This window comes from Trachypithecus francoisi, unplaced genomic scaffold (assembly GCF_009764315.1).
Source record: "Trachypithecus francoisi isolate TF-2019V2 unplaced genomic scaffold, Tfra_2.0 Contig00450, whole genome shotgun sequence".
NCBI classification, from domain to species: Eukaryota; Metazoa; Chordata; class Mammalia; order Primates; family Cercopithecidae; genus Trachypithecus; species Trachypithecus francoisi.
This window is the reverse complement of record NW_022680651.1, coordinates 45,904-56,499: the sequence shown is the minus strand read 5'-3', so window position 1 is coordinate 56,499 and position 10,596 is coordinate 45,904. Positions and strand designations below refer to the sequence as shown.

General features: G+C 39.9%; 1 pseudogene; it reads left to right on the top strand.

The window, feature by feature from the left end:
• The first annotated feature begins 1,559 nt into the window (after window positions 1–1,559).
• On the top strand, window positions 1,560–2,329 carry LOC117084155 (annotated as a pseudogene).
• Window positions 2,330–10,596: the final 8,267 nt, after the last annotated feature.

Genomic DNA, 10,596 nt, shown 5'->3' with positions numbered 1-10,596 from the left:
GGTGTCCTCTGTTTCTTTGTGTTCTGGTTGATTCTACCAGTGCCTGAAGGACACAAGATTTAATAAATGTCTCTCACATATAGTGAAGGGGGATTCAGCATCGAACAGAGCTGCTGTTCTTCCTCCCTAGTCAACACCACAGGACAGCAGGTGGGTGAGTTGTCTGGGGATTTCCCCAATTCTGTGGGAAAAGCCTGCAAGTGCCGGGAGTTTCACATTCACACGCCATTAGCACACGCGTCCTCAACAACTCATGAAACCTTTCCAGGTTAGCTTTTTCCTTCTTCAGTACCATGCTGTGAGCAGCACCTGCCCCAGTTACTCTAATAAATGGACCCTAGTTCTCTCTTCAGGCCCCTATTTTCTCAGAATACAGGGATTTTTTTTTTCTCTGTGACATCAACTCAGATATGTTGAAGGGTTTATTTTTTGTAGTTATTCATGGTTTTTGTTAACGAGGTCAGAATAAGATTATTTTCTCAATTTTTACATTATAATGCTTAGTATCTAATTTCTAAATAAAATTCAGAAACTGAGACAACATACCAAGTATCCATTATTTGGTGCATTGTCAAACAATTGAGAAATATTAATGTAACAAAATACGATGAGCCATTGAAATCAAGGCATGAATCATTCACATAAGAACATGAGGATATTATAAAATAATTGTGGTGAGTGAAGGAAGCTGAAGAATTCACAGTAAATCTCATGTGATTTTATTTGTATGAATTGTAGAAGATGCAACTATTGTAAATTAACATGAACAAGATCTGAATTTTCTGAGAAAAGGGTAGTAAGAGTAACAAGGTGGTGAAATGAAATTACAGAGAAGTGAGAGAAAAAAATAGAGGTTAATTTAATTGCTAACAGCATGATTGAAGTGCTGATTCAATGACTGCACACATATATCAACATTTCCCAAATGCTGCACTATCAATTTGTTTCCATTATTAATTGACTTTATTAAAGCAGTAACAAAAATGAATATATTGGCTGAGAAAAAACAAAAAAGAGATAAATATTGACACTTGAATAATCACGGACTCCTGACAATACACACATGTGAACACGGATTGTATATTTCAGGTAAACACTAGAAACGGCAAAATTCCATAAAGTTGTTATGACAGGTGGGACATCCTGAAAACCCCTCTAGGCATGTCGCACACCACCCTGGAGCTGTCTCAGGGGAGCCGACTCCTCCAGCGTTTAGCGTCACAGGCACAGATAATAGAGCTAACTCTGTCCAGATGTGTGATATTGGACACATTGCACAGCTGCTCCGTTCTGCATGCAATTATCTTCTCTAAAAATCTGACATTCACACTTGCATTAAGTACATTCTACAAGTATGTAAAAATTAAATAAGACGATGAATACTAAATGATTATCAAGGCACAATCACATAATCTGAAGTTACATTTCCTGAGAGATAGAATTGACTCCAGTGTTTTCCGGGACACTCTCATCCGCTCTGAGCACTGCCTTCTCCTCAGCCGTCCCACCCCAGAGCTTGCTATATAATAGCAAGAGACATGCAAATAGGTCCCTCCCTCTGCTGATGAAAAGCAGCCCAGCCCTGACCCTGCAGCTCTGGGAGAGGAGCCCAGCCCCAGAATTCCCAGGTGTTTCTATTCGGCCATCAGCACTAAACACACAGAACACACCATGGAGTTTATGCTGAGCTGGGTTTTCCTTGTTGCTCTTTTGAAAGGTAATTGAGAGTGAAGTAGAAATTCTGTGTGAGGGGACATGAGTGAGAGGAACAGTGGATACATTTGGCAGTTTCTGACCTCGGTGTCTTTTTGTTTGCAGGTGTCCAGTGTGAGGTGCAGCTGGTGGAGTCTGGGGGCGGTTTGGCAAAGCCTGAGGGGTCCCTGAGACTCTCCTGCGCAGCCTCTGGATTCACCTTCAGTAGCTACTGGATGAACTGGGTCCGCCAGGCTCCGGGGAAGGGGCTGGAGTGGGTCTCAGCTATTAATAGTGGTGGGAGTAGCACATACTATGCAGACTCCGTGAAGGGCAGATTCACCATCTCCAGAGACAATTCCAAGAACATGGTATATCTTCAAATGAACAACCTGAGAGTGGAAGACACGGCCGTGTATTACTGTGCGAAAGACACAGTGAGGGGAAGTCAGTGTGAGCCCAGACACAACCTCCCTGCAGGGGCGCGGCGGGAAATCAGCGGCAGGGGGCGCTCGGGACCCACCGATCAGAGTCAACCCAGAGGCAGGTGCACACGGAGCCTGATTTCCTGTCAGGATGTGGGACGTCATCTTTTTACAGTTCCTCTAGTGAACCTCTCTGAGTTCAGAACTCTGTGCTTAGTAATGTCATCTCTACGTATTTTTACAATGATTGTTTTAATATGAAAACTATTCTCATGTGCACAAAATGCAGACGATCCTCACCGAGGAGTTGAGAAGTTCCCAACCGTGGTAGCCACGATCGGAGTCCTGAGGAAGCTCAGGCTTCCTGGTGAGTCTTCTCCAGTCAGACTCAGGACAGGAGCCTGAGAAAGATTCCTGACCAGAGCTGAGGTTTGGCTCCTCCCGAGAGGGCAGAGCTGCGGGGGCTGTTCCTGCAGAGCCCTGATTCGGCGGCGGATGAATCAGACACACACGGACACAGGAGCTCCGCTTTCCCAGTTCAGCGGAGGGTCCGAGGCCACTTAGGGACTCCAAGGAGAGTCCTGCAAAGAATGGCAGCAGCGGCCCGAGCCGCTCGCGCTCCCGGCGTTTATTTAGTATAGAATTCACAGCAGACGCTCGGAGTCAACACACTTGTGGATAATTAACGTGGTTAAGAGAGTAGTTCTATGAAGAGTAAAGCTCAGGGACTGCGGTCTAAAGTAAGTACCATTGGGGGGCAGTGTCCTTGGTCGACCTCCCCCGAGAGGGCCAGTAAGCTTGTAAGGGACTTGTGAGCTTCAAATGTGACATTTTTATTGTCATGCCTCTAAATCAGGATATGTAGTTATGTTAGCTAAGAGCAAAGAAAAGCAAATTTAGCTTACTAAAAATCAGGAAAATAAAACCTAATGAAATGGAAACTGGGATATGAGTGGCTCCAGACTTGGCTATTCTAAGAGTTTATGTATCCAGGTGAGTTCTTTTCTCAATTTTACACACAGACACACCCACAATGCCAGATTCATGTCCCACTGACTCTCATTATCTCTTTTTTCATCAGTTTGCTTAGAATTTTGACTTCCAGCTGCACCCATGTTTCACAAAAGACATTATTTTTCTATGACTGCATAGCATTCCATGGTGTCAATATATTGTATTTTCTTTATCCAATCCACCATCAATGGACACGTAGATTGGTTTTTTGTCTTAGGTATTAAGAATGCCATAGCAATAAACATGAAAGTGGGTGTATTTTTTGGTAGAATGATTTGTTTTCTTTTGTGCATATACCCACTTATGAGATGACTGGGCCAAATGGCAGCTCTGCTTTAAATATTTTGCAACTCTCCAGATCCACAGTGCTTGGACTAGTGCACATTCCACCCAACACCGTATATGTGTTTCCTGTTCTCCGCAACCTACCCAGAATCTGTTAATTTTTGACTTTTTAGTAGTACTGATCTTGACTGGTATGAGATAGCATCTCTTTGCAGTTTTCATTTGCATTTATCTGTTGATTAGTGATGCTAACCATTTTTTTTATATGTCCTGGCCAGCTTATATATTTTTGAGAAGTTTATGCTCATGTCATGCCTATTGTGTAAATGCGGTTATTTTGTTTTTGATTGTTGATTTACATTTCTTACAGCACCTGGATATTGGACTTCCATCAGATGCATAGTGTGTGGATATCTTCACCCATTCTGTAGGCTCTCTGCTTACTCTCTTGATAGTTTCTTTTGCTGTGTAAAAACTCAGATTTTATCAGGTGCCACATACAGAATTTCCATTTGCTGCAATTGCTTTTGGGGACTTTGCCAAACATTTCTTGCCAAAAACAATTTGGGAACAGTATTTCTTAGGTTGTCTTCCAAGATTTTTATAGTTTGAGGTCTTGTACTTAAATCTTTACTCCATTTTTTTGTTAATTTTTGTTAATGGTGAAAGGTAGACATGTAGCTTCCATCTTCTGCATATGGCTAGCCAGTTATCCCAGAACAATTTATTGAATAGGGATACATTACCTCATTGCATGTTTTTAGTGTCCTGGTGTAAGATCAGATGGTTGTAGTTGTGCAACTTCATTTCAAAGTTTTGTATTCTCTTTCAGTGGTCTATGCATCTGTTTTTGTACAGGTACCAAGCTATTTTGGTTCCTGTGGTTTTATAGTACAATGTGATGTCTTATAGTGGGATACCTTTCACAGTATTTTTGTCACTTAAGATTGCTTTTGTTTTTAGAGTTCTTTTTTGATTCCATAAAATTTTTAAGAAGTGTTTCTTCTAATGCCATAAAAATAATGCTGGTAGTTTGATAGGAATAGCATTGAATCTGATAATTTATTTGGGCACCACAAAAACTGATAACCTTAAATGATTTCATCAAGTAATTAGAAAAGTCTCAAATTAGTAATCTTAACTTCACACCTAAATGAACTAAAAAATCTCAAAGCTGGCAGAAAAAAATAAAATTAGAGAATAACTTAATGAAATTCAGATACAAAAAGGCATACCAAATATCAATAAACCTAAGAGTTTCTTCTTTGTTAAATAAATAATATTGATTGATAGACCCCCTAGCTGGATTAACAAAGATAAAGAAAAAGAAGATCCAAATAAGTACAATCAGAAATGACAAAGGGGATATTACAACTGACCCCAGAGGCACACAAAAATTCTCCAAATACTATAAACTTCATGCACATATATTAGAGAATCTGGAGGAAATGCATAAATTTTGGGAAACACAAAATCTCCCAAGATTGAATAGGAAGAGACTGAAACCCTAAATAGAGCAATACCAACTTCTAAAATTGAGTCGATAATAAATAACCTACCAAGAAAAAGAAACCTGGAAAAGATGCCAATTCTACTGAAACTACTCAAAGAAACTCAAGGCATAGAGACTCCTTCTCAACTAATTCTGTGAAGCCAGCATCAGCCTTATACCAAAATATGGCAGAGACACAAGAGAGGAAAACTCGAGACAAATACTTCTCATGATAATAGGCTTAAAAATTCTCAGTGTCAGAAATCAAATCCAGTAGTATATCAAAAATTGACACACCACAATCAAGTATGCTTTATTCCAGAGATGCATGGCTGCTTTAACCTATGCAAATCAATATATGTGATTCACTACATAAACAGAATCAAAAGCAAAAACCGTTGTTGTATCCCAGAAGATGGAGAAAAAGCTTTCAATAAAATCTTACATCCCTTTATGTTAAAAAAAAAAAAAACCTCAAAAGTATAAGCATTGAAGAAGCACACTTCAGTCTAATGAGCCATCTATGACAAACCCACAGCCAACATCATACTGAATGGGCAAACACTGGAAGCATTTTCCTTAAGAACAGAAACAAGATAAGGATGCCCGCTCTCACCACTTCTATTCAGTATAGTACTGGAAGTATTCACCAGATCAGGCAAGGTAAAGAAGTAAAAGGCATCCATATAAAAGAAATAGAAGAATGCAAACTATCTGTTTTCACTGATGACATAATTCCATATCTAAGAAATGTTGAAGATTCTGTCAAAAGTCCCTAGTATTTATAAATTAGTTTATAAATGTTTCACGATATAAAATCAATGTACAAAAAAATCACAGTAACATTTCTATTCACTAAAAAACTTCTGGCTGAGAGTGGAATCAAGAACATGCTCTCCCAATAGCCACCAAGACAACGAAATACCTAGGAATGTAGCTAAGCCAATCAGATGAAAGATCTCTACTAGAAAAACTACAAAACACTGGTGAAAAAAATTAGAGACAAAACAAATAAATGGAAAAAATAAACATTCCACGCTTATGAAATTAAAAAATAAATATAAAAAGTAGTTTTTAAATATGCAATTAATTCTATGTAGCAATGCCATTTTTCAGAATATTGTAGATGGTAATAGCAGTTTAGCATTCGAGCAAAGGAAACGCCTAACAGAATTGCTTTATAACATTTTTTTTTCCTGTAGTGGGTGTGTTTCAGTTAAATGATGAAAGCATCGGCACATCACAGGTTGGAAACACAAAATCTGCTTATGGATTGAACAGGCTGTAGACTTTTGTCAAAGAATTACTTCAAGTCATTGAGAAAACCAGCAGACTGTAAATGAAACTTGTTCTAATTCCATGGAGAATGGAATTTGAAGAAAATCCACCTAAAAGTGTCCAAAGGCCCCTGAGCCTGGGTTCCTCGGCAAGTCCCACCTTCACAGATTTTCCAGGATTTTGTTTTTATCTAATTTACATATGAGCAGGACATAACCTCAGGTGTCTTAAAATTTCCTGCATGTGTTGATTTAAGTCTGTATTCAATTCAGCTCTACCATGTAGGAGAGTTTAACAGAGAAATTGAATTAGTATTCATTTGAAATTATCTGACACGGATCATCCGAGTCAAGTAGACAACTAAGAGTTTTCCATTTTTTTAACTTAAATTTGGTGGGGAAATGTTGATATTTGATAAAGACATTTTTGAATCTCTCAGGAAATTTACCTCCTGATGGTTCAGATAAGATCATACACTAGGTTAAGATGACAGGTTTGGCGCAATGAACTGGAACAACACTCACTTTAGCTTTCATGTTATCTCTTTTTCTGCACTGACTTCCACCTTACATTAGTCAAGAATATGGGATGGAAGAGTGCTTCTAAGTGGTCCTTGACTTGCCCATTGCTATGGATTTTCCAGAAGACGTGAGGAACCACTTTGCAAAGCGTCTCAAAGCCATGTCCTGCTCCAGAAACATGTGAACTCACTTCCTGATTGTGTCTTAACTGACACGCTCTAATCAGTGCATCTGGGCCAATTTCAAATGAGGTGAAAAAATTTGTCCTAAAGTAAAACTAACATTGTAGTAGGAATTTCTGTTTGAAAACCTTTAGTTTTATTATTGGGTAGGATCCATCAAGATATAACATTAGTTGACGTTTCTCAACAGGAGTTTAATAAATATAAAGAATGTACAGAAGTGTTTCCTAATTAAAATAAAACAAAACAGTTACCTAGGTTGTGAATGCAGCCTTGGTAATCTGCTATGTCCATGCCCATCACTCTGTGCACCACAAACTAATTTTGACCTCACATCGCTCGCTTGATATGGGAATTCAAATGTCACAGGTGGGAAAATCAGAATAAAGCACATTTTATGAACTGTCTTGGCTGTAGTTTTTGTCAATCAGGTAACTCATGTCAGCAAGAAATAGGCACAACAATAAAACGTATTCAAATCAAGGGAGAGTCTGACCTCTGCCCTCTCTCCTATAAGTGCAAGGCGGTGCCACATCCAAATTATTTTTCAAGCTCCAGGGTATAAAACGCTTTTGGGCTGTGGAAGCTAACAGCTCTCCCCTCAGGCAGGGCTGAGGTATCTGGAGGAATGCAGAATTGTGTTCATGAAGAAGATGACATTATTTTGTCTGCTTCTGTGCCTGGTGACAGCTCCCCAGGGTGACTGTCTCAGAAGTCAGATGTGGGTCTACGGGGTGAATGTAGGTACAGGTGACTGACAGGGACTGATTCTCCATGTACTCACATGCCCTGTCCCAGGAGCAGCTGCAGGAGTCAGCCCTGGACCTGAAGAGCCCACACTGACCCTGTGCCTCACCTACACTGTCTCTGGCCACTCCATCAAAACCAGTCCTTCCTACTGGATCTGGATCTGCCAGATCCCAGGGATGAGCTGCATTGGATAGAAAACGCTGGTAGTGGTTGTGGGAATACATTTGGCTTGTGGAAAATGGCAGCATCTCTTTATTTTACAAGGCAAAATAATGCTATATTGTGTACATATACCACATTGACTTTATCCATTTGTCCATTGGTAGACACTTAGTTTCCATTTCGTGGCTGCTGGGAATAGTGTTGCAATAAGCATAGGAGTGCAGGTATCCTCACCAGGTGGTAATTTCATCCCCTTTGGGTACAGTTCCATAATCTGGATCCCTGGTCATTTGATATTTCTGTTTTAATTTGTTTGGAGCCTCCATACTCCTTTGCATAATGGTGGGAATATAAAATGCCATAGCTATTATGAAAAAGCATTCTTGTTTTGAGGTATAATCCAAAAACAAATAATGTTTTCTCATAGTTTTTCATATGAGGCTCTAATAAATCTTGTGGAAGTTTTCCCATCTTGGCTAAATATAAGTTTTCCCATCTTGGGCAAGGATGAGTGTGCCCCCAATTTTCTTTGAGGCAGAAGATTGGCAGAAGGTGAGATGGAGGCTGTCGGCAGTATTCAGGAGATTCATTAATAAAGAGTAATGACAGGAGAAAAATGGAGGAAAATAGAGAGAGACATGGAGAAAAAGAAAAGGAGAATATGAATCTCATAAGAGGAAAATCTGCTGAGTACGGTTTTCAATCACAGACATATCTGTATGAGAGAGGAACCATGAAGTCAAGTGAAGAGTGGAGAACACGTTCAGTCCAAAAATCAGCATATTCTCAGAGGCACCCACTGCTCCATCACATGGGTGAGAAATGTTTGAAACCAGTGAAGTGTGAGTTCACAGTAAGTTATAAAGTTATCATGTTTCCACGAAATTTCATTAATATGCCAAGGACTTCTATAGATCACTCATGCACAAATATACACTGTGTGGTTTTTTTTTACATTTATGCAAGTATAGAGAAAAAGAATCTGTTGAGAAAACTTATTCAGGTTACAGAGATCTGTTAAATTTGAGATCCAATAGAATATTTTCTTTGAGTGAATTCTAGGCTACCAAGTGAATAGGTCAAAATTCCCTCTGTATAAATGTATTGATTGCTCCTTGAGTTGTCAAACATAAACCCAAGGATTGACATACTGAAATTTCACTGCTGTGTTGGTAATGTTTCTGGTAAGATTCTTCCAATACTTTGAGAATAGCTTTCCTGTTTCTTTGCTACAGGAAATTAATTTTCACAAGATCTGAGGACACCACATTTTGGGTGCTTTAGTTGAAGAGACTGCCTTCGTGGGAGTAGGCAGTTTTCTTCTAACAATGAGCTCACTTCTGCAAACCATTCAGTTTATTGCTGTATTGCCAAGAATCATGAAGTTCTTAAACTCCAATGCACTGGAAATCATGTCCCTTCAATTAAATATTAATTGGCACTGACATGAATTGACCATCTTGAATATGTGCCCTATGTTATGTGCCCAGCATGTTAGTGGACTGAGAATCCTCTGTAAGTTATATCCTCTGTTTGTAGCACTGAGCAGATTGACAATGCTCAGAGTCATCCATGAAAGAGAGTTCCGAGGTTCGTGGGGTTCTTGGAGACATTCAGGTGAGTTGAGGGGAGAAACAGGATTGGGGGCTGCCACCCATTTAAACAACACTGGGAATCATTACCATCTGTGGATAAAAGTCTACATCATTCAAAACACTGTTGGGGAAAAGGCTTACGGGGTGCCTGTATAAACTGGCCATAAAAATATGAGACGATAAGTTGTGGAAAGCCACAGGAGGCCTCTGAAGAGGAAAACCTCCTTATTGCCATCACATTCCCATGACCAGAGTGTGACCTGCTCTCTTATCTATAAACACTGTGCTCAAAAACAAGACACGCCTTTAAAACATTAAAATGTGGCCAGCCTTGCCAGCTCCTAGTTAAGCTCACTCCCAGCAGCTGCTCTCCAATAACTTAAAAAAATCAGTAGTTAAATATATGCTGGTTGAGCACTGCCTCCTTTTCACCGTTTCACCCCTAAACATCTGCTCCTTAGATCTAAGTAATTATACCTGATAAATAGTGTAGAGACCAAAGTTCAGTGTCTTTGCAGCCTCCAAATTACACTGGCCCCCTGACCCCCAACCTTTTTACACTCTTAACTTGTCTCTTCTCATTTGTTCATCGCCACCAGACTTCAAGTACCCTACGGGTGGTGTTGAGGCTGGTCCCCAACAAACACAGTGCATGACAGGCTGACAGGAAGAAATTCAACCCCTCAGTGGCTCCATATCAGCTCCTTACTATACTTGGTAGGGAAGCTTTTTCAGGGAAGAAATGTCCACTTTGGTGAGTCAGTGATGTTGCTCTCAGCTCCAATAAACAGTGTATTGGACCCAGGTTTCTCCTAGATCAATTTGATGACTACATTCAGCTGCTGCCCCAAAGTGTTTGACCAAGCGTGTGGCAATTTAAATGAGCCTGGCTGTGTAATGTAAATCTGAACTAAATAAACACAAATGGCATATCTGACCTAGAACCTCCAGGTTCTTTGCATGAATACTGACGTAGATCCTCTCATGGCTAAGTTATCAAAAGACCTAGTCTCTGAGAAATAGACACAGAAATTTCTCTATATAGACCATCCAGGAGAAAGACATCTGTGGAACCTTATCTATATGGAGGAAGTTGTTCCATCTCCTTAACAGACCCCTCCCAGCAGCCTTCCTTTACCATGAAAATGGGTCAAATTAGCCAATAGGGTAATAATCCTGTAATTACCAGACTAGCCAGAA